The 21,401-nt window shown below is 45.4% G+C and overlaps 1 protein-coding gene across 7 annotated transcripts in view; it reads left to right on the forward strand.

Moving 5' to 3' along the window:
* MYO1B (myosin IB) overlaps window positions 1-21,401 on the forward strand; it is a 165,779-nt gene that overhangs the window by 23,741 nt on the left and 120,637 nt on the right. For 2 of the 7 annotated variants that reach the window (XM_083627131.1, XM_083627134.1), the window contains exon 1: window positions 1,042-1,252. The exons of 1 other annotated variant lie outside the window; for it this stretch is intronic. The gene's annotated coding sequence lies outside the window, so the exon portion shown is untranslated. Of the gene's footprint in view, window positions 1-1,011; window positions 1,357-21,401 lie in introns of those variants that run through there. 4 more of the 7 variants (XM_083627136.1, XM_083627137.1, XM_083627135.1 and 1 more) reach the window with 4 other exon arrangements.

Below are 21,401 nucleotides of genomic sequence, written 5' to 3' on the forward strand. Positions count from 1 at the left end.
AAAAAAACCAAGAGAAAAAAGAGTCTGCGCAGATGAAAACAAAGAACAGGAAGGAGCCAAGGTCACTTTCGAAAAATTTTCCACTGTCCTGCGAAGGAGCTCAGAAAAACAAGTTGTAATAAGTCGATCCAACCACTAGGGACTTTACTTCCGCATTTAAAAAACAAAGGGTAGAGGAAAAAAAATAAGGAGTTGATAGATCCAAATATCCGAATTCCGCCTATACTTTAGTGTCCAAATTTGTATCCAATTCGAAAAAGGATAGAAGATTAGTAAATCAAGGAACAGGGGGGGAGATGCCCGGTCATTGCAACTTCTATCTTTGAAAGTGAAAGTGGTGCAGCAAGAAACTTCGTGCTTTAATTGCCCTCCGTACCATCAAAGATCTTTAAACACTCCCTCCTTTGCGTTCTGTTCCCCTATTAATCCAATTACTTCTTTCTGTTCTTCCAAATTCCAAATAGTTACTTTTTACGTCTTTATTTTGTTCTAAAAGTTACCGGGGAAACGGAAACAATAGCCACTGGTGGCAACTTACTTTCGTTTTCCAGCACCGCAAAGATTGCTGCGTCAAAAGTGATTCCAGATGACAGCTGAACTCGAAGAGAAAATCTTATAGATCCGGAGCCTTCCTCAATTTCCCCTCTTGTAGTTACAGCGTTAAATAGAGTCCAGATTTCTTAGTCTTGAGAGCGGAGCGCTGTTCTTCCCAAGCTCGGGGCTTCGCTATTCGGATGTAGCAATGGCTTCCCGATAGCCCGCTGTCCCGTTCCGCCGTACTCTTCACCCTTTTAGGGGTTACCTGACGGCCGGACGGGCAGTTTTTAGGGCACTGCCGAGAACCTGACGCCCTGGACACCCTCCAGAGGCTTCCCGGGGAGCTACTGCGCCCTGTAGCCCCCCTTTTCCATCCGAAATAGCTGGGATCTCTCGGAGCGAGAAATCCCTCGCTTGTAGCAAGATCGCGCGCCACCGGTTCGCCTTTGACGCCGAGGCGCGGGGTCCGGGCGTCTCCGCAGCGCCCACCCCTCCTGCCGGCCGAGGGGCGTGGCCGCCCTGGCCGCCGACTGCTTCGGCAGCGGCTTCCCTTTGGCTGGCGGGAGAAGCCGGGACGACCTCTCTCTTCTCTCTCTCTCTCTCTCTCTCGCCGGAGGGAGGCTTCTCCGCCAGGCGCAGAGGGCGCGCGTGCCGCGGAGAGAACGAGAGGAACCCAGCGCCTGGAGCTGCTCCCGTCGGATCAAGAGGGGGAAAGGTACGCCAAGAGGCGCCCGTGGAACTCCCCGCGGAGCTGCTTTGGGGGGGCACCCTCCTGACCGCCCCCTGGGGAGCTGCTGCTGCTGGATCGCGCGCCTCCAGGTGCCCCGCCGCTATGGGGGCGCGCGGGGTGGGTGGGCGCGCGGGGCTGAGTTTAAAAGGGGAGGGGGGGCTTTGGAAAGGGACTGGGGTAGGGTGCTGGTGCAGTGCTGCTGGGCCAGGGGCTTTTGGAGAGGCAGTGCGACCCCCCCCCATCCACCGACCCCCCCCCCCGGGTGGCGAAGGGCTGGCTTGGGGAGGGTCTGGTTTGGAGATCAAAAGGGCGCATTTCCCCCCGACGTGAGGGCAGGAGAGGGGGAAGCTCGTGTTGCTTAAGGGAGGCTGAGAGGGAAGGGGAGAGAGGCGACTACTTGGGAAGCGGCGAGGGGGGGATGGATGAATTAAGGGAGCTCGGTTGGTCTGGCTCGGGATGGGAAGGGCCCTTTAAAAAAAAAAAACCCATCCCGTGGGTCTCGAAGATGGGGGTTAAGGGGAAAAAATGGGGAATCGGGGTTTGGAGACTGAAGGTTGGAATAGGGTGGGGAGGGGGGTCGTCGGAGATTAGAGAAAGGCTTGTTTGGGGTTTGTGTGATGACGGTGAGATTTGGGAACACGGGCTTTGGAGGGATTGGGCATGGAGGCAGCGTTAGGATAGGTTAGGATTGGCTCCGTCGGGGGATGAGCAGAGAAACCAGGATTTGTTGAGTTGCTCTGTGTGTGGCTGCTGGTCTGTGATCCGGATCTGCGCTTCTTTGGGACCGGGCACCTGGGAAGTAGGTCTAAATGGAATTCGACTAGGTCATTACACACCCACTTTTAGCCTTTCGCCTCCCTCCCCCTTCTTGAGTTTGATTTCGAAAGGAACTCTTGGAAACATGTTGCCAGGGCGCAGCGTTTTCCAGGAGCAGAGGGGGACTAAAAGTTTAAAGCCACGCGTTTGGTTTTCTCCGGTGAAGTTGGATGGGGGCATTTGTATCCCCTCTTGTGAAATCGGTTCTCTCCTCCTGCATCTCTTCTCTTCCCTGCCTGGTCTTTGTTTAGTCTCAAGGACTGGATGCGAGAGAGAGCGCCTTTCTGTCCTTCATGTATGTGTGGCGCCTGCAGAGGGATTGAAACCAGATTCTGTGACTGTAGATTTCAGTGTGTTTAAGCCCTGGAGCCACTAGGGTGCCCATGTAACTCTTTGTCTTTAGAGACCTTTTGTCCCAAGCTTTGGACATCTGTGCCTTGTTGAGGCAGGGCGGGGGACTGTTCCTTTTGTTTAAGAATCCAGAGGTAGAATTTTTTAGCTGCAACAAGTTCTCTGCTTAGCAGCAAAGCTGCAAGATGGCATTGAGTAGAGGCAAGCTGCTGCTCTGCCTCTCTTTTTGCGTTTACTACAATTGTCACCTTATTTATGAAGAGAGGCTTTGTGTCTTAAAACAGCTGTAGAGGAAACAGAAAATCAACAAGTGAAGCTTTTTTCTGCCATGGAGATGCAGTCGTGGTAGGAAAAAAACACAAACTTTTTTCAACATATATTGCAGCTGTTCAAGCTTTCAGTTATTTAGGAAAGCAAATAAAGAAGGAAAAACAATTCTTGTTGCATTTCTGGCTTTATTTATACCCCCTTTTCGTAAAGGAGACAAGTTGCCATTCAGAGTAAATTTCTTTGCATGGTCCATTATCAGAGTTATAACTATGTTCCTTACGCGAGAAAAGGTGGCTCATGCTTAAGGGAGTGCCTGAGTGGGAAAATCATATGGAAATAATTGTTGAGTTCATCAGTTGCACAATAGGTGACATTGTCCTAGAGTACTTTTTCCAAAGAATTTTTCTCTACCTCTCATACTAGTGTTGAAATCATCAAGGCAGGCTTGCAAATAAGCCCACAGAGGTTACTAGCCTATCAGCTTGTATACCTGTGTGCATTTGGAATTTGTCACACACTGGAGCATGAATTGGGAGGTGGGGGAGAAGAACCAACCACCTTCTAGTTGATGAACTCTTCCAGGAGTGGGGAAGCTGTGGCCCAGTAGATGATGCTGGATTCTCCTATCAGCCTCATCCACCATGACCAATGGCCAGGGATGATTATGGGAGTTGTACAACACCATCTGGACAGTGACAGGTTGTCCTCCAATATAGGCTGTCAGGATAGTGGTTATTCAGAAGTTATCTTGGCCCCTGGTTGGGTGCTCAAAGTACTCTGCTTTGGGACACCATCATCCTGTGAACATATGTGAACATAGCTCAGTTGGTTAGAGCATGGCGCTGATAATGCCAAGGTTGCAGGTTTGATCCTCGTATGGGACACCTGCATATTCCTGAATTGCAGGCGGTTGGACTAGACTGATATGCAGAGCGGGGAAATGAGGAACCTATAGTAACATGTAGCAAAATGGCAGCTCAGACAACTGATGGGCAGTAGGGCTGGGCGATATCTGGTTTTCAACATTGTGATATATCACCAGCTAATCATTGCAATATATTGATATATCACAGTGTCTGAACTAAGCATGGAGTTATGTAGAGGCATTGGCTGGCTTCATGGGTATTCCCACATTGTGATTTTTGCATAGCACACACATAGTGATTAGCAATATATTGCCAGGTCAAAAATTATGAAACGGATATCACAATATGGACTTCAAACTAGTTTTGGATGATACATTGCTATATCACCCAGCCCTAGGGGACTTGCCTGTCATAGTTGACTTGTTGGAGTGAGGGGGAGACAGTAACCAGCTGATGAGCAGAGACTTGAATCCTCCAGGAGTTTGCTTCAGCAGCGTGTTCCCCACAGGGAACAAGCTGAGGAAGTATCACCAAACAGGATTGAACGGCATTCATCAGCTGATGAGTGGAGACTTCACTTCTGCTCTCTGGAACCATTTGTGCATGATTTAACCCACCCCCTCATAAGCTGAGAGGGCTAAACGCCAGTTCCCAGCCAAACTGAGCAGGATTATACTATACCCCTTTCTCATCAACGGATGAGAAGGGGGCTAAATTCCGCTTCTTTGGGGAACTGATGGAGGTTCATCTATTCATCTATTCCATTCATCTATTGGAGTGGTATTAGCTGATTGGTGGGCATGGGTTGGGGAAAATGGTTTGCTGGGCCAAATTGGTCCCCCCTGACTGGTGGGCCAAAGGTTCTTCATTATAGGGGACGTGGGTGGCATTGTGGTCTAAACCACTGAGCCTCTTGGGCTTGCTGATCGGAAGGTTGGCAGTTCGAATCTGCTCAGTGGGGTGAGCTTCCGCCAACCTAGCAGTTCAAAAGCATACCAATGCAAGTAGATAAATAGGTACTGCTGTGGCAGGAAGGTAAACAGTGTTTCTATGCGCTCTGGCCTCCGTCATTGTGTTCTCTTGCGCCCGAAGCGGTTTAGTCATGCTGGCTGCATGACCTGGAAAGCTGTCTGCGGACAAACGCTGGCTCCTTTGGTTTGAAAGCGAGATGAGTGCCATGCCCCATAGTCACCTTTGACTGGACTCAACTGTCCAGGGGTCGTTTACCTTTTACCTTTACTCCCGGTATATAGGAACAGCTGTAAAAGCTGATGGCATGACTGCTCTGGTGGCATTCATTGGGTCTTTGATAGCTGCTCCAATATATGCAGAAAGTTTCGCAGCCAGCCCACTTTGCTTTAGAGTGCTTCGCTTTGGAAGAGGTCTTAAGCATCTTGCTTTGGTTTGGGATTTTGGGTTTGCCCAAGCTGGATCCACAACCCAGTAGCTGTTCAGTTTAAAAACGTGTAGTCTGGTTTTGGTCTTGCAAGCACTAGGGGGTTGACTTTTAACAGATGGTTTGAACGGGCTAGGCTGAAATCATTGTCAGTGATGGGTGTCATTTCACTATTGAAAAGCAAATGGGAGCAGCTGTATTTATAGAAAAAGGGTTGTGAATTTTCAAGAGAACAGGAACTTTTGGTATCTAAGCCATAAGGGAAGATGTGAAATGTAAATGATATTCTAGAGAAGATCAATTATTAAAAGTGCTTAGATTAACTCAAGTGTGTCATCTCCATGCACAATTTGACTCCATCTGTCATGAATGTCTTGTCTACAAGCTTATATTGAAGCCTGGTGTTTAAGGATGTGCTTCAATATTTTAAAGTTGGGGACCAGGGCTAATGTTTTAAAATACGTAGAATTCATTTCTGTATTCGCAAGCACTTTATTGATGAATGAGCTGAAATGTATTTTATCAGTGCAAATAATGGGGCTAAAGAAATATAACAGTTTGAACCGAGATGTGCACTATATTTCCTTTGCCTTCTCAAATAACCCTTGTGGATGCAGTGTTTTACTAAATGTTATTGATTATTTGCTCTGGGATGCTGGCTCCAGTGTCCCATTAAAGCCCTGTCTTTGATTTGGAAAGTCCTTGAATTAAAGTGGCATACACAACATGAGGGTAGCATACCTACAGAGCTTTCAGTAAGCACTAAACCTGCTTGACAGTGAAAGCCATAACATTTATGGCATAAATCAATGGCTGTTCTTTAAAAATTCAGAAATAATTACATTAAAAAAACCACACACAAATGCAACAATATGTGGGTGGCCACCAGTATCATCTGATTTTCTTCTTGCTAGAGTTTTGATCCATTTCCAAGGAAGTTACTCAGCTTACGAGTTCCTCAAAAGACGTGGAGGTGGAACTTGTAAATTCCTGCAGTTTTAGAAGTGAGTTGGTGCACACATCTTCCATCCTTTGTATTTAACACTAGTAATTACTCTGCAACGTTTTATGTTTCTGCAAAACGCAATAGTGAGCTACTCATCTGAACACCCCAAAACATTTAGTCATTCACTTGAGCCATTTGGGCATGTATGCTAATTTTAATTCTTACTTCACAAGCATCTTAGTCATGATGCACCCTGATATTCCTTCTCTCGGCTTATTTTATTGTTAATGTTTTGGGAATGTTGGGATCATGGGAACCACACTTTGGCCTAGATGACTTTCATGTCCCCTACCATCCTTGCCTAGCAATTCTAGAATCACTGCCTTCTGAAACTATGTAGAATGAGTTTTTTCTTGTTCCCACAAAATTGCAAAGTCAGACAGGTGAACTGCTTGAGTCATGATCCTTTCCCTCCATATGCCAGACTAACATTGTCTGTGAATCTAACAAGGCTCTAGGTGACCAGCCCTCCATTATGTGAATCATTGCTTTGTCAAATCCTGTTTCAAAGGAGAGGTTTTTCCCAAATTGGTCTCTGTTGGTCTGGCACATCTGTATAGTAGGACAGTTAATAAGCTGATGCTCACAGAAAGCTTCCAGGGCAGGATACTTTTAGTCCCAACGTGGGGTATCCTTGTTTGGTTCTCCTTGTATACAGTGGTACCTCTGGTTAAGTACTTAATTCGTTCTGGAGGTCTGTTCTTAACCTGAAACTGTTCTTAATCTGAGGTACCACTTTAGCTAATGGGGCCTCCTGCTGCCGCTGTGCCACCGCTGCACGATTTCTGTTCTCATCCTGAAGCAAAGTTCTTAACCCGAGGTAATATTTCTGGGTTAGCGGAGTCTGTAACCTGAAGCGTATGTAACCTGAAGCGTATGTAACCCGAGGTACCACTGTACTTGACTTCATTCTATGCCAATAATATTAATAATTTCAGTGCTGTATGTTAGTCTTTGACAAAAGAAACTACTACGTTAGCGGTGCTAACAATACGTATGTTGCTATGGCTGTTTTATTAATTGCTGTACACACAACCCCCCCATTTATGCGGGGGTTACGTTACAAGGCACCGTGTTTTTAGTGAAATTGCATACATTTGAAACACCATTGGAAAAGTCCCTGTTCCATCCCTGCCCTGTTCCTTTTTGTGATGTTTTCCGGTCGCTTTCGGGTTTGGAGCAGTGTGTGTGTGCGCGCGCAGTCATGCACATATTGAACACATGTAAATTGGGGGTGGGGGTGGGTTGGGTTTGCCTGTATGTGAAAATTTGACTGACAACCCTTATCTTACTCTTCCTTAAATTTCTCAGTGTAACTGAAATAACTTCCCTGGAAAAAAGGGAGGTATTTATTTTAGGAGTTTTTGTGTTACATAAGTGGTGCAAAGGAGACTTGAACACTTCGATGGAATGTGCAGAGTGTTGCTGTTTCATGCATTCTTTAGCCAGAATTGTTTCTCTTCAGTTCTGTAAAGAAACTCCCCCCCCCCCCCGCACTTGTAGTGCTAAGTTTCTTTTGGCAATTATAGGAGTCCTCATATTTTACCATGCAGGAATCATGTGGGGTTGCAGATAACCCTGTGCTTGTATGATTCTTTTTGAAATATAATACATGAAGAATACAGAGCTGTAAAAGAAAGAAAGGCATGACCCAGAATCTCAAAGCAGAGTATTGAACAGTGACCTTAAACAAGCTGCATTTCCGTTTGTCATTGGTTGCATCAATTGTGCTTTTGCAAATTTACCTGATGCCGACCGGCTCATGGCACAGTTCCAGTGTGGTTTTATGTTATCCATCTCAAGGTCTCACCCTCAGATCATAGTCTTTAAGCACTGTTGCAGTAACAGTGTGAAAACAATTCATATTTTGGTGACATTTATTGCTTAGGGAGAGGGATCAGGCATGAGCTTAATGTACTGTGGTTAAATTGCATTAGAGTCATTAAACTGAAATTGCATCGGAGCCATCTAAATGAAACGCTTATCACAAAGGAAACCATTTCTAAGTAGACAAGGACACACTTCCGAATTCTAGCTATGCATTTTTTGTTTTATGTTGGATTTCCAGGGTGGGGTGTTTTTGGTTTTTTTGCAGTGCACTTCACATCTCTCCTCAGTGCTGTGATGAACTAACCAAGGTCTGAGTAACTGGGCAGGGGGTATAATGGATCAGGCAGTCCTTAAAGTCTCCTAAACCCAGGTTGTTGTGGTCCATGTAAATTAATCATAGAATTGTAGAGTTGGAAGGGACACGGAGGATCATCTAGTCCAACCCCCTGCAATGCAGGAATATGCAGCTGTCCCATATGGGGATCGAAACTGCAACCTTGGCATTGCGTGGTGAGTTCCCACCTCCCCCTCGGAAATAAAGACACAAGACACCGGTATTTAAGCTTAATGGGGGGGAAAAGGGCCCAACTTTATTGATTACAGGAATTGAGCGGTATTAGCTTAGCCACTGGTCCTATCAACTAACTGGCTTCAGCCTGATTGCTTGAAGACCGGCAACGGTTAATCGCCAGTAGGGGGAGTCCTGCTGATGCACATCAACTAGGAGTTCCCCTGGGGTCGCCGCTCGGGGGCGTGCCTTAGGCCCACACTTCCATAGGCTTCAGACAGGGCAACGCCCCCCCGGAATCCTTTACCGGACTACCCTTCGTTATGGGGGAAGGTGATGGCGCTCCCTCCCCCCCTCTCATCTGCATAACAATACCCCGACCAATGCCTAACCCCCAATGCCAAGGAAGTTGTGACGATTTGCTACGAGGTAGGCGAAAAACCAAATGGCTGGTGCCAATTTGCCAAGTGGAAAAAATTCCTACCAGGCCCCTTGACGGCAACCAAACAAAGTCCATAGCAATGTCAAAGAGCAAAACCTAAAGGATGGGAGGGATGGGAAACCGGAGCAGCTGGAGCGAAGAAAGAGGGAAATCCTCTGCCGCGCCGGCCCTAAATAGGGCAGGCCACGCCTTCTGGGCCAGTCGATTGGCTGGCAAGGGACATGACGCGTCCGAGGATTTCCCCAGTCTCGCGGGGGCTGTGAGTCAGCCCCCGCGCACGTGGGGAGGGCGTGAAGCCCGCAACCCCACCTCCTCTCCAGCTCAGAAGTGGCTTTATCAGAACCACGCTCTAACCAACTGAGCTTGAGCTTTGTCCCGATAACACCAGTGCTTAATGGTTGTGCTGACTGCTCATATGTTATGTGCTGCCGGTTGTCTGTTCCCATCAACAGTCTGGCTTCAGCATTTTGCCTCAGCTGGAGCTCCAGACCAAGTGCAAGGGTAGCCTCTCATAGAGTGCACTGCAGTAATCAAGTCTTGAAGTTACCAGTGCATGAATTACTATGACCAGGCTATTCCTGCCTAAGAAAAGCCATAGCTTGCACACCAGCCATAGTTGGTAGAAGGCACTCCTAGCCACTGAGGTTTTTTGACGAGTGTTAGAAATGCAGATACATAAGCTAGGTGCCACTTGGCTCCACAGGGATGCGAGTGGTGCTGTGGTCTAAACCACTGAGCCTCTTGGGCTTGCCGATCAGAAGGTCGGTGGTTTGAATCCCCGCGACAGGGTGAGCTCCCGTTGTTCGGTCCCAGCTCCTGCCAACCTAGCAGTTCGAAAGCATGCCAAAAAGTGCAAGTAGATAAATAGGTACTGCTCTGGTGGGAAGGTAAACGGCTTTTCTGTGCACTGCTTTGGTTTTGGTGTTCCGTTGCGCCAGAAGTGGCTTAGTCATACTGGCCACATGACCCGGAAAAATTGTCTGTGGACAAACACCGGCTCCCTCGGCCTGTAAAGCGAGATGAGCGCCGCAACCCCAGGTCATCTGCGACTGGACTTAATGGTCAGGAGTCGTTTACCTTTACCTTTTAAATGACTCCTTAAAAAACCAAGGTTGTAGTTGCCAAAATGGAATATCTAGTTGCCATTTTGGGGCAAGATGGCTCTGAAGTCTTATTTTTCAAATTATGCTTGATTCTCAGTTAAACATCTGGCTAGTTCATCTGAGCTCAGTTAAGCACTTTGAGAACTTGGAGAAGAAAAGTCAGTTGATCCGGGGACAGTCCACATATATATTGGCCTCTTCCGACCTCTTTCCTAATGGAGTCTTTTCCTGGCCACAACTGGTCAAAAGCCAGGTGCAAAATGAGCTTGGTCCCTAGCTGATTTTGAGCACTGCTTGAGCCTCAAGTGAAGAAGGTAGTTCCAGGAGTACTCCCCCTGCCAAACCTCCCGAAATTGAACCTATTCTTAGAAGGAGCGTAACACCTTCTGAAACAGGCAAAGGACCCTTCTTCCCGGTTACCCACCCTTCTTCTCAGGGTTCACACTCAACCTATTAGCTTGCATCCATTCCGCAACTTCACCCAGACAATATTCCAAACCATACTCAGCCTCTCCTGACTCAGAAATTAGGCTGAAATAAAGCTGTGTTTCATCAGCTCATCAGCGTACTGCTCCAGTTGCTCCAGAATTCCTAAGGGCCACTCCCAACATCTTTGTACAAATGTTTAAGTAGCATTGGTAACAGAATCATGCCCCCGGCTGGCCTCCGTCTTTCTTGGGAGCCAATGGAAGAATGTGCCTTCAGGGCTCAAGTCAAACCATTAGAGAATGACAGCTCCTGCTGTGGCTGCAGAGACAAACACAGGAGAGGTGTGCTTTGTTGCAGCTGGGGCAGAAGAAGGTGTGTTCCTCTCAGTGGTCATTCCTCCTCTGGTCACCGCTGTGGATAGACAACCTGATTGATTGTCTCCAGGCACTGTTGCGGTCATCTGCAAGGGATTCCCCCACAACAAGGTTGAAGCTCAAGGATTATGGAGCTAAGACACAATCTCTCAATGCTACTATCTAGACATGGCCCTGCAAGGAGAAAAAGGAATTGTGTGTAAAATATTGTTGTTGTTTAGTCATTTAGTCATGTCCGACTCTTTGTGACCCCATGGACCAGAGCACGCCAGGCACTCCTGTCTTCCACTGCCTCCCGCAGTTTGGTCAAACTCATGTTAGTAGCTTCGAGAACACTGTACAACCATCTCGTCCTCTGTCGTCCCCTTCTCCTTGTGCCCTCCATCTTTCCCAACATCAGGGTCTTTTCCAGGGAGTCTTCTCTTCTCATGCGGTGGCCAAAGTACTGGAGTCTCAGCTTCAGGATCTGTCCTTCCAGTGAGCACTCAGAGCTGATTTCCTTCAGAATGGATAGGTTTGATCTTCTTGCAGTCCATGGGACTCTCAAGAGTCTCCTCCAGCACCAGAATTCAAAAGCATCAATTTTTCAGCGATCAGCCTTCTTTATGGTCCAGCTCTCACTTCCATACATACTGGGAAAACCATAGCTTTAACTATACGGACCTTTGTCGGCACGGTGATGTCTCTGCTTTTTAAGATGCTCTCTAGGTTTGTCATTGCTTTTCTCCCAAGAAGCAGGCGTCTTTTAATTTTGTGACTGCTGTCACCATCTGCAGTGATCATGGAACCCAAGAAAGTAAAATCTCTCACTGCCTCCATTTCTTCCCCTTCTATTTGCCAGGAGGTGATGTGACCAGTGGCCATCTTAGGTTTTTTTTATGATGGGCATCCCTGATAACCATCTTACAGAGCCAGTCCAGGAAGATGCTGTGTCCAGTGGTATTAAATTCCACCAACAGCTTGAGAAGCAGAGATGTATTTTCCCTCTTCTGATCTCAGTAATGCGACAGCTTTGAAGCATTATGAAAACTTGCAAACTGGGGTGACAAGGACAGCCAGAAAAAAGTATGCATAACTGCAGCGAAACCTATGTTACCTAGATTTTCAGATAATTGGAAGCAATCATTGGTAGGAAAACTTTAGTCTAAATCCCCCAAGTTCAGGGTTAGCTAGGATCTGAATCGAGATGCCTCATTTACCTGGAGATAAGAATAACACGCAGCAGAAATAAGTAATTAAGAAATAGGCATTTGAGACATGACTCAAGTAATTACGTTTCCCACTAGAGATTTGCAAAAGGCTGGAAGAATATAGGAAAGTGTGGAGGGTCTGTTTTCAAAAAGGTCCTCTGAGATCATCACATTTCTGAGCATCAAGGGGAAAGAATCTCCTTATACCCCTTTCAAATATCATATTTCTTCAACAGCAGTAAGTAATAGCGCCAGAGTTTTTTGGGTTTTTTTGCTTAAGAATATGAATGACAAAACTGGAAGATGTAAACTGGAATTTAATCCACAGGATGTCTCCCTTCTTTTGAAGATTTGTTTTTTTTTTAAAATCACACTTTGATGGGTATCACACTTTCATATTTGTCTTATCTAGCCAGTTTATTACCCTAATTTGAAACTGATATGCATAAAAAAACCTCAAAGAGTAGTTGTGACTTCTGAAATATTAGGTGGAAAAATTAATGCTTTCCTTGTAAGATGTCTAGGTACAGTCGGGTGTTTTTTTTAAAAAACAACAACAGCACACACGTTACATTTGAAGTCATAGGAGTTCAGCAATTAATTCCTTTGTTTTTGAGTCCTTTCTGAATTTGCAGTTCCGATGAATAGCTCCGTAATCGTTCTTTGGGATGGCCAAGTCACACGACTGTTTTGTTATGGAGAGATAGAAGTTGCCTTTGTTGCATGAAAGGATCTCTCCCATGATGACTGAGGACCAGTTGCTGTGCTCCCACCTTCACATAACGTCTCTGCCTGCAACATCTGTGTTGACCATGGACATTGCACAGGGGAAGCCTATGCTTGTAGGGCAAAACGTGTGCTGGAACTGGGTACAAAATACAGTGGTACCTCTAGTTACGAACTTAATTCGTTACGGAGGTCCGTTCTTAACCTGAAACTGTTCTTAACTAGAGACGTGCTTTCGCTAATGGGGCCTCTTGCTGCCGCTGCGCTGCCAGCACACGATTTCCGTTCTCATCCTGGGGCAAAGCTCTCAACTCGAGGTAACTCTTCCAGGTTAGCGGAGTTTGTAACCTGAAGCATTTGTAACCTGAGGCGTTTGTAACTCGAGGTACCACTGTACTGTGGAAGGCTATGTGCTCTGAGCTCAATGTGCCTAGGCTGCTCCGACACACATATTAGCACTCAGTGTGTAGGCAGTGGGGATGGGGCTCTCCTATTCATAGAGACACCTTCATGTGATTAACATGTTAAGTGGAGCTATGGGTGATGGAACCTTCTCCTGAATGGGCTACCTTCCCAGGCTGACGAGCCCCATTTATCCCTCACTTCCCTCTACATCACATGCAGAAACTGCTCTCTTGGCCGTTGGACCTACTCATCCACTCAATCGCCTGTCTTCACATTCAGGAGATCTCTGATCCTAAACCTCCACTGCCTTGCAGGATATCTTCAGGAGAAGAAAAGGCCAAGGAGTAAACCCTACACAAATCCAGAGTGTGTAGGGTTGCATGGCATCTTGTATGCCTCCTTCCAGCAACTCCTGGACCCAAGCTGGTGCCAAATGTATTGCTCTGCTTTCCTTTGGACCACATCAATGAGGCCGAGGGGTGGGAGGTGGATCTTGTTGTCCGGGCAGCCCAGGGCCTCCATACACACTGCCCGGGCTTGTGCCCCAGGGTGGTCACTTTGGTGCTGCTAATGTCTTCACCCCCAGAGGCACACTCCATTGTCTCTCGAGACACATGGATGCCAACAAGGTGATTGAACAAGTGAAGGGAGCTCAATGTCCCCTGGTTATTTCTGCTGTACTTTCAGATTCTAAACCACAAGCATATTTGTAGCTGCTGGGATATCAGTCATGCCATGTGTCTGTTGGCAAGATCACTGCAGTCTTGGGAATGAAAGCTGTTGTAAGGTTGCTATGGCTCTTGACTCATCAAAATCCATCCTGATTAGTCTCTGCTCCACCACAGTGAAGCCGACTTCCTCTTACCCCCAGTAAAGGTAAAAAGGTAAAGGACCCCCGGACGGTTAAGTCCAGTCAAAGGCAACTATGGAGTTGGGGCGCTCATCTTGCTTTCAGGCTGAGGGAACTGGTGTTTGTCCACAGACAGTTTTCTGGGCCATGTGGCCAGCATGACTAAACCGCTTCTGGCTCAACGGAACACTGTGACAGAAACGAGAACACACTGAAACGTTGTTTACCTTCCTGCCGCAGTGGTACCTATTTATCTACTTGCACTGGTGTGCTTTCGAACTGTTTTGGCAGGAGCTGGGACAGAGCAATGGGAGCTCACTCCGTTGTGGGGATTCAAACCACCAGCCTTCTGATTGGCAAGCCCAAGAGGCTCAGTGGTTTAGACCACAGCGCCATCTGCATCTGACAGTAGAACTGGCCTGAAGGCAATATTGCGCCTACCAGCTCTGTATTTCTTAGGTGGCAAGAGACATCCAAAGGTTTTCACCTGGCCCCATGACTTGCCTGTCTAAGGACCAGTTTCTCTCACCATCCTTTACCTCCTGCTCACATGTCTGCATAAACAGCAGCTTGCTCAGTGCTTGCTGTCCCATGGAATAGTTTTAAGATTAGTGGTAGACAGGAAATCTCTTAGCTGTTTGGCTGAAGTTAAGAGCATATAGAATTGCCGGCTCTACTGATAGTAGCAGGAAGCTTCTGATGTGATTTGTAACAGGTATGCTGCTTTTGCTTCCTTAGGCTATTATCCAGCTTTATTTGCATGGCACGATGCCATTAATTGTGCTAGCGTTGCTTGATTTGATTCCCCCTGGCATGTTATTCTCTGCCTTTGCTCTGGATAGAGCAACTGTTTTCTAACTCTGGGTCTGAACATCTATCCTGTTTTCTTGGCTTGGGTGAAGTTAATCTGACCCCTTTCTTTAAAAAGACAAAAACAAAAAACCTTTCACCTTCTTATTTGGCCCTGATGATGAAGACTGGTGGAAGTCAGATGGACAAAAGAATTTTGTAATTTCCACAGTTATTTAACATTGCAGTGATAAAAAGTATCAAGTGATTTGAAGTGGAGCAGTTTGAAGCATGACCTAGTTTGTTCCTAGTAGTGTGCATGTTTAACTGATATTTTTCTTGTGTTACGGTAAAAATCTGGGTGCGAGGCTGCTCAGCCACCCAGCTCGTCGGACTAAGTCCGCGGGTCCCTGCGGAGAAAAATGAGCTCAGCCGGAGACAGGAGCAAGCTGCAGAAGATCCACGTTTATTGCGCAACAGGTTCAAGGCGAGATTGAACAGCGAGAAAGGGGTGACATAAACTTTTGAAACTTCCCTCCATGTCCCAGAATACAGTGCAAAATACATCCCAGTTACATCATGAATACATTAAAGAGAGGTTGGGTTACACAGATTACATCATGAATACATTAAGAAGAGGTTGGGTTACACAGGATTAACATATGGAGGAGGGAGGGGGGAATATGCAGAGCTGGAGATATGCGCAGGTAAGCACATCCTGATGAGAAGACAATGGTCCATGTACTGGCATTTCCTGGAGGAAAGGCTTGGCAGAGTGATTTGACAGGATTAGGGTCTTGACACCTTGCTTGAGGGATTATGGAGGACAGGGGAGGTGTGATGGAGTCCTAGAGAAATTGAGCAAATTGGCACGTTGATTTTCTATGAATTTTATAGATTTTAGTCCCTTTTGACATTGACAATTGGAAATAAATTGATATATTGTAGCGAAGAAGAAGGTGAAGAAGACATGCCCCCCCCTTCCGTATCACTTGTAAACACATGCAAGAAATGGACCAGTGTGGCTTTTTATTTCTTTTTTTCAAAAGTTTATGTCTAATGAAGGGGAATTTTGCAGAGTGTTCTTGGAAGGTGTATCAGCTGATATATTAATCTGTATATAGTTAGTTTATAATATATAGTATATAGTGTATATAGTTATATAATTAAGGGTAACTATAAATGTGGACCACTTGTAGAGGCATTTGGTGTATTTTGGCTGAATTTTGCAAAGTGCTTCTTTACTCTGGGCTCCTGGTCACTTTTGACCAGGGTTGTGCTAGTTCAGTTACTGATAGGATCAGTCAATATCTACAAAGGGCTTGTTAGCTCTGTAAAGCCTAAACTGTTGTGAAATCTACGGGCACATTCTTAAGTAGCAGAAAAGTAACTTTTCTATATGTATTTTTTTTACCCTGACCAGTCAAGTGCTATGAAAAGGACTGAAATGGAGAATATTGGCTAATTTTACTTGCTGTAGACAGTCATGAGTAATTATATCTGAAGAAGAAAACTCTGTGTTTACACACTCACATCACTTCTCCCACTGCAGTCGCTTGAAGTTCTGTATGTCCCTGAAAACGGTGATCTCTGCTTATCAGCTAATTGTTGGGTTGGGAGGCCCAAAGGATGGGTGCTTCATTACTTCTACCAGCAAGATTGTTTTTCAGGGTGTGGCATCTTGTGAGGGACACCTTGCTAGGAGTGGGCGGTGGTGATGTTTTCCTCATAATAATGTAAGGAAACTTGGGTTATTGTTATATTATACAATGACTGTTAAATTTTTTCTAAGACAGAGTTGTTCCGCCTGGCCTTTGGCTTGGAGCCAATTTGATTCCCTCCCTCCCTCCCTCCCTCTCTTTCTTTTTTCTTTTCCTTCTCCTCCTGCGATGAGGCTACATTTTAATATTTTAATGTTCCATTATTTTAATGTTGTATTTTAATTTTGTTTTTAAGTTGTAATCATTCATCTTGTTTTTATTATTGCTTGTAGGCCGCTCTGAGCCTGGCCTTGGCTGGGGAGGGCGGGGTATAAATAAAAAATTACTGTATTATTATTATTATTATTATTATTATTATTATTATAAGACCTCATTTCTGATGATACACTTGTTGCAATGAGAAATACTTGGATGTGTAAGAAATATGAAATAGGTATTTAGAAGTGGGTTAGGAGGTAAAAGTTTGGAGAGGAATCTTGAAGAAGAGGCATCTGGCCTGAGTGTTTTATGTCTATCTTGGCTGTAAGCAGAATGTGTCTGTGTCTTGAAGTACAGTGGTACCTCGGGTTAAGTACTTAATTCGTTCCGGAGGTCCGTTCTTAACCTGAAACTGTTCTTAGCCTGAAGCATCACTTTAGCTAATGGGGCCTCCCACTGCCACCGCGCCCCTGGAGCACGATTTCTGTTCTCATCCTGAAGCAAAGTTCTTAACCCGAGGTACTATTTCTGGGTTAGCGGAGTCTGTAACCTGAAGCATCTGTAACCTGAAGCATCTGTAACCTGAGGTACCACTGTATAGCTGTAAAAAAAAAACCCCAATCATATGTGGAATCATTGCTCTAAAGTGCATGAATTGGACTTCAGAAAAATCCTTACCAAGGTGAATATCCCTTTGTTTTGCTTTTCTGTGTGATGTAATTAAAAGAGTTTCAACATGTAGTTTTGTGTCAGTCCTTCCCCACCCTAATTTTAAACCTAATTTTAGACCTAATTTTGAATTGCTTTGTTTTCCTAGAAGTGGCCTTTTAATGACCTGTCGGGTAGACACTTATTTTCCTAGACCTGTATGCTAATGATTACTGTCTAGTAAATGCAACTGAAATATATTTTAAAGGTGTCTCCAGTATTTTAAACTAGTATGGGTATGCAGTGACTGAGTAAATACTTGAAAACTAGTTTACAAGCCTTCTGATATACTGGCACTAAATGTTAGCGTGACACAAGCAAGCAGTAAGTTGTAAGCTTTATACATAACCTGGTAATCTAACTTCTCTCATTCCAAATAATTCCCTTCACTTTCCTCCTCTATTTTAAAAGGAAGTACAGTGGTACCTCGGGTTAAAAACACCTCGGGTTACAAACACTTCGGGTTACAGACTCTGCTAGCCTGGAAGTAGTACCTTGGGTTAAGAACTCTGTCCCAGGATGAGAACAGAAATCGCGCGGTGGTGGCAGCGGGAGGCCTCATTAGCTAAAGTGGTACCTCAGGTTAAGAACTGTTTCAAGGTTAAGAACGGACCTCCGGAACGAATTAAGTTCATAACCAGAGGTACCACTGTATCTGCCTATATAGTACAGGAGAACCAGCAGTATATATTGGTTAGAAAGTCAGACTGGGAGTAATTCAAATCCTCCCTCAGTCTCTATTTCTGCTTAACTTTCCCCTCAGAGTGGATATGAGAATAGGATGGGGGAACCTTCTATGCCACCCCAAACTGAGTTCATTGGAGGGAGGTGGAGAGAGACAGAGAAGCAGTATAGTGTTTTGTATTTCTGCCTGCCTGTCCACCTTCTTCTCCTAAACTGCTTTGTGGGTCTGCGTAGGATACATCAAGCTGAGGTGCTGGCTTTGTCCTCTTTGTGACTTGTAGGGAGCAGGTGGTGCTGTGGTCTAAACTACTGAGCCTTTTGGGCTTGCCAAAGGTCGCGGTTTGAATGAGTGACAGGGTGAGCTCCCGTTGCTCTGTCCCAGCTCCTGCCAACCTAGCAGTTCGAAAGCACGCCAGTAGATAAATAGGTACTGCTGTGGCAGGAAGGTAAACGGCATTTCTTTGTGCTCTGGCACTCATCGCGGTGTCTCATTGTGCCAGAAGCGGTTTAGGCATGCTGGCCACATGACCCAGAAAGCTATCTGCAGACAAACGCCGTCTCCCTTGGCCTGAAGCGAGTTGAGCACTGCACCCCATAGTCAAGTTTGACTGGACTTAACTGTCCAGTGGTCCTTTACCTTTTACCCCTCTGTGACTTGCCATGTCAGATAAATCCTCCATTGTCTGCCACTTAGGAACTACAGGGAGGAGAGAAGGCTGGTTGGATATGCAGGCCTCAGTGCCTTAGTAATATTGCCAGCCAATACGTCAACCATGTGCATTACTATTCATGCTTATTAGCATGATTCCTGTTCATTGTGTCAATTGACAAGGCAGCAGGCGGAAAAACAGGCTGCCAATCAAGTTTCTTTATTGAACAAGCTGTCTTCACAAAGGTGTGACTTAGGCTTCACACACACAATCCAGACTTTAGGGCGGGTGGCAAATTAAGTTAGGAAGAAGCGGGATGTCAGCACTCCTGATTATCGTGCTAGAAAAGGCAGGTGTGGCCTGCCCAGTTGTCTGTTTGGAATTGTTGTGGATGCAAGTAGCCCTCGACTGTGTACATTGCTGTTTAATGTTAGGTTTGTGTAAGAAGGATGTTTCACTTAGAAAAAACATGGCAACTTGTCAGTTAAGCTTGGCTAACAGTGTATGCTGACCTCTTGTGTGTTTGGTCCAAATTATGACACCTAAAATAAACAATCCTTTGCTTGGCATTTGTGCTTCTGTTCTGTAACTCTTCTACAAACACAACCTTTGTAACCTAAGACCAAAAAAAAGGGAGCAATCAGCTTAGTTTTAAGGGGGGGAAACATCTAGACTTTAAACTGAAGTGATCTACTTCTATGGGACGTATTATTTCTTTCTCTTCAGCTACGCTCTTTTAGTAGCAATTTCTCTCTATAAAATTAACTCCTGCCTTTTTCCTCTTTCACTTACAGTGGTACCTCGGGTTACATACGCTTCAGGTTAAGAACGGACCTCCGGAATGAATTAAGCACGTAACCCGAGGTACCACTGTACTTTAGAGGAAATACCTGTCTGACTTAGTAATGTATGCAGCTTAAAGTTCTTAAAATGTAACGCTGATGCAGATGCCTTCCATTGCACTGACATATCCTTAAAATGTTGACATTTAGCTGGTACCAGGGTGCGTTTGTGCTGTGACGAGTTAAGATCAAAAGCTGAAACACTTCTCATGAATTGTCTTCAGAATGAATACCCTTCAGTAGCATGTGGGTGCATACTGCCCACAGTTTTGCCTGTTCAGCGTGGCCAGATAAAACCTGCCGTGTACATTTCCCTCACTACATATTGGGTGTACAGTGGTACCTCGGGTTACATACGCTTCAGGTTACAGACTCCGCTAACCCAGAAATAGTACCTCGGGTTAAGAACTTTTTTTTAGGATGAGAACAGAAATCGTGCTCTGGCGGTGCGGTGGCAGCAGGAGGCCCCATGAGCTAAAGTGGTGCTTCGGGGTTAGGAACAGCTTCAGGTTAAGAACGGACCTCCGGAACGAATTAAGTTCTTAACCCGAGGTACCGCTGTATTTGAACATGACACTATATCTTTGCATTAGGGATCCATGTCTTTGAGTCTCAGCTGCTTCCCCTTCCTCCTCTGGCCTGGCCACAAGGAGCTCAGAAGCTTTCACTTGCGTTTTAGATGAATCGCAGCTTGCCGTGTCCCTCAAACTTGGTTCTTAACTATGGTTAGGGGAAACAAACAAGCTTCCAGCCGCAGTGCTCAACTAACCACTGTCAAGATTAACCACAGTTTAGGATTCAGACGACCTCCTAAACTGTGGTTAATGAGAAAGAAAAGCTTCCAATCTCCTTCTGATGTGACTGAAAGGAGAGGGGAGTTGGAAACGTGTGAGGCTGAGGCCAAATGTAGCCGCTGCATATTTGGGTGGTTCAGGAAACCATCCTATGGAGATCCTTAAATGTTAAGAACGGAAGTGAAGTTTACACAGTTAAAATTATCCCATAGTCATGTGTATGAACATCTCACGGAAGCAGGTATCTCGGTAGTTCCACAGAAGATAAGGGTTGGAGAAAATGTTTTGTCTGCACGATTTGTAGTCACTAAAAGATGAATGTTTTAGCATTGCAAAAGCAGCAGAAGCTGTTCCTTAGCATAGCTGACTTAGACAACATTTTAAAAGTGTATGTAGATTTCTCTACCTGCATTTTGTTGTGTTCACTTTGCAAGGAATTGCTTCTCTACTTCGGGTTCATGGGGAATTAATGAAGTAGAGTAATGCTTATGGATTTATCTGTGATATCCAGTTTTTATTTCATGACTCATTAGGCTTAGTTTTGCCTTGGCCTGCTTTAGAAACTAGTGGCTCGCATAGTTTTCTTTCAGACTAAAACACTGGGAAATAGAGATAAAATTTCTGGAATTTGTTGTACTGTAGTCTCAAAATCACTATGTAAGCCTCAAGCTTAGAACTTTTACTATGTCAGCCCCCAAAAGTCCAGGATTCTAGTGTTTTTTGAGTTGCGGATGTTCTCAACAGCATTGAAAAGAACCCACCCTATTCCCTTTTGTAGCATTTCCGCCCTTCAGGGATTGCATTGGAAGGTGCCAAAGTATTTTCCCATGCAGGGTGAGGTCTGTTGGTGATCCCATTGAGTGGAATCTCACCTGTGTGAGTAATATAGAAATCATCACCCTAACTCCAGGTTTGCCTTCATGGGTATAGCCAAGTGGGGGGAGGGGCAGGGACGGGCAGCTGCCCCCGATCAACAAAAATATTAAAAATGCATAGCTAACTGAGGTTTGACACCCCCCCCGACAAAAGGCCTTGCCCCCCCTAACAAAAATCCTGGCTACACCCATGCTTGCCCTTAGTGATATTGTCACATGACCAGATCTGATTTGGCTTATAAATATAGTATCATGATGTTCCATTCACTGTGTGATCCCTTGTAGGATGGCATCATAAAGAAGAAAAGGGA

The sequence above is a fragment of the Podarcis filfolensis genome (assembly GCF_964270895.1).
Source record: "Podarcis filfolensis genome assembly, chromosome: 1".
Classification (NCBI taxonomy): domain Eukaryota; kingdom Metazoa; phylum Chordata; class Lepidosauria; order Squamata; family Lacertidae; genus Podarcis; species Podarcis filfolensis.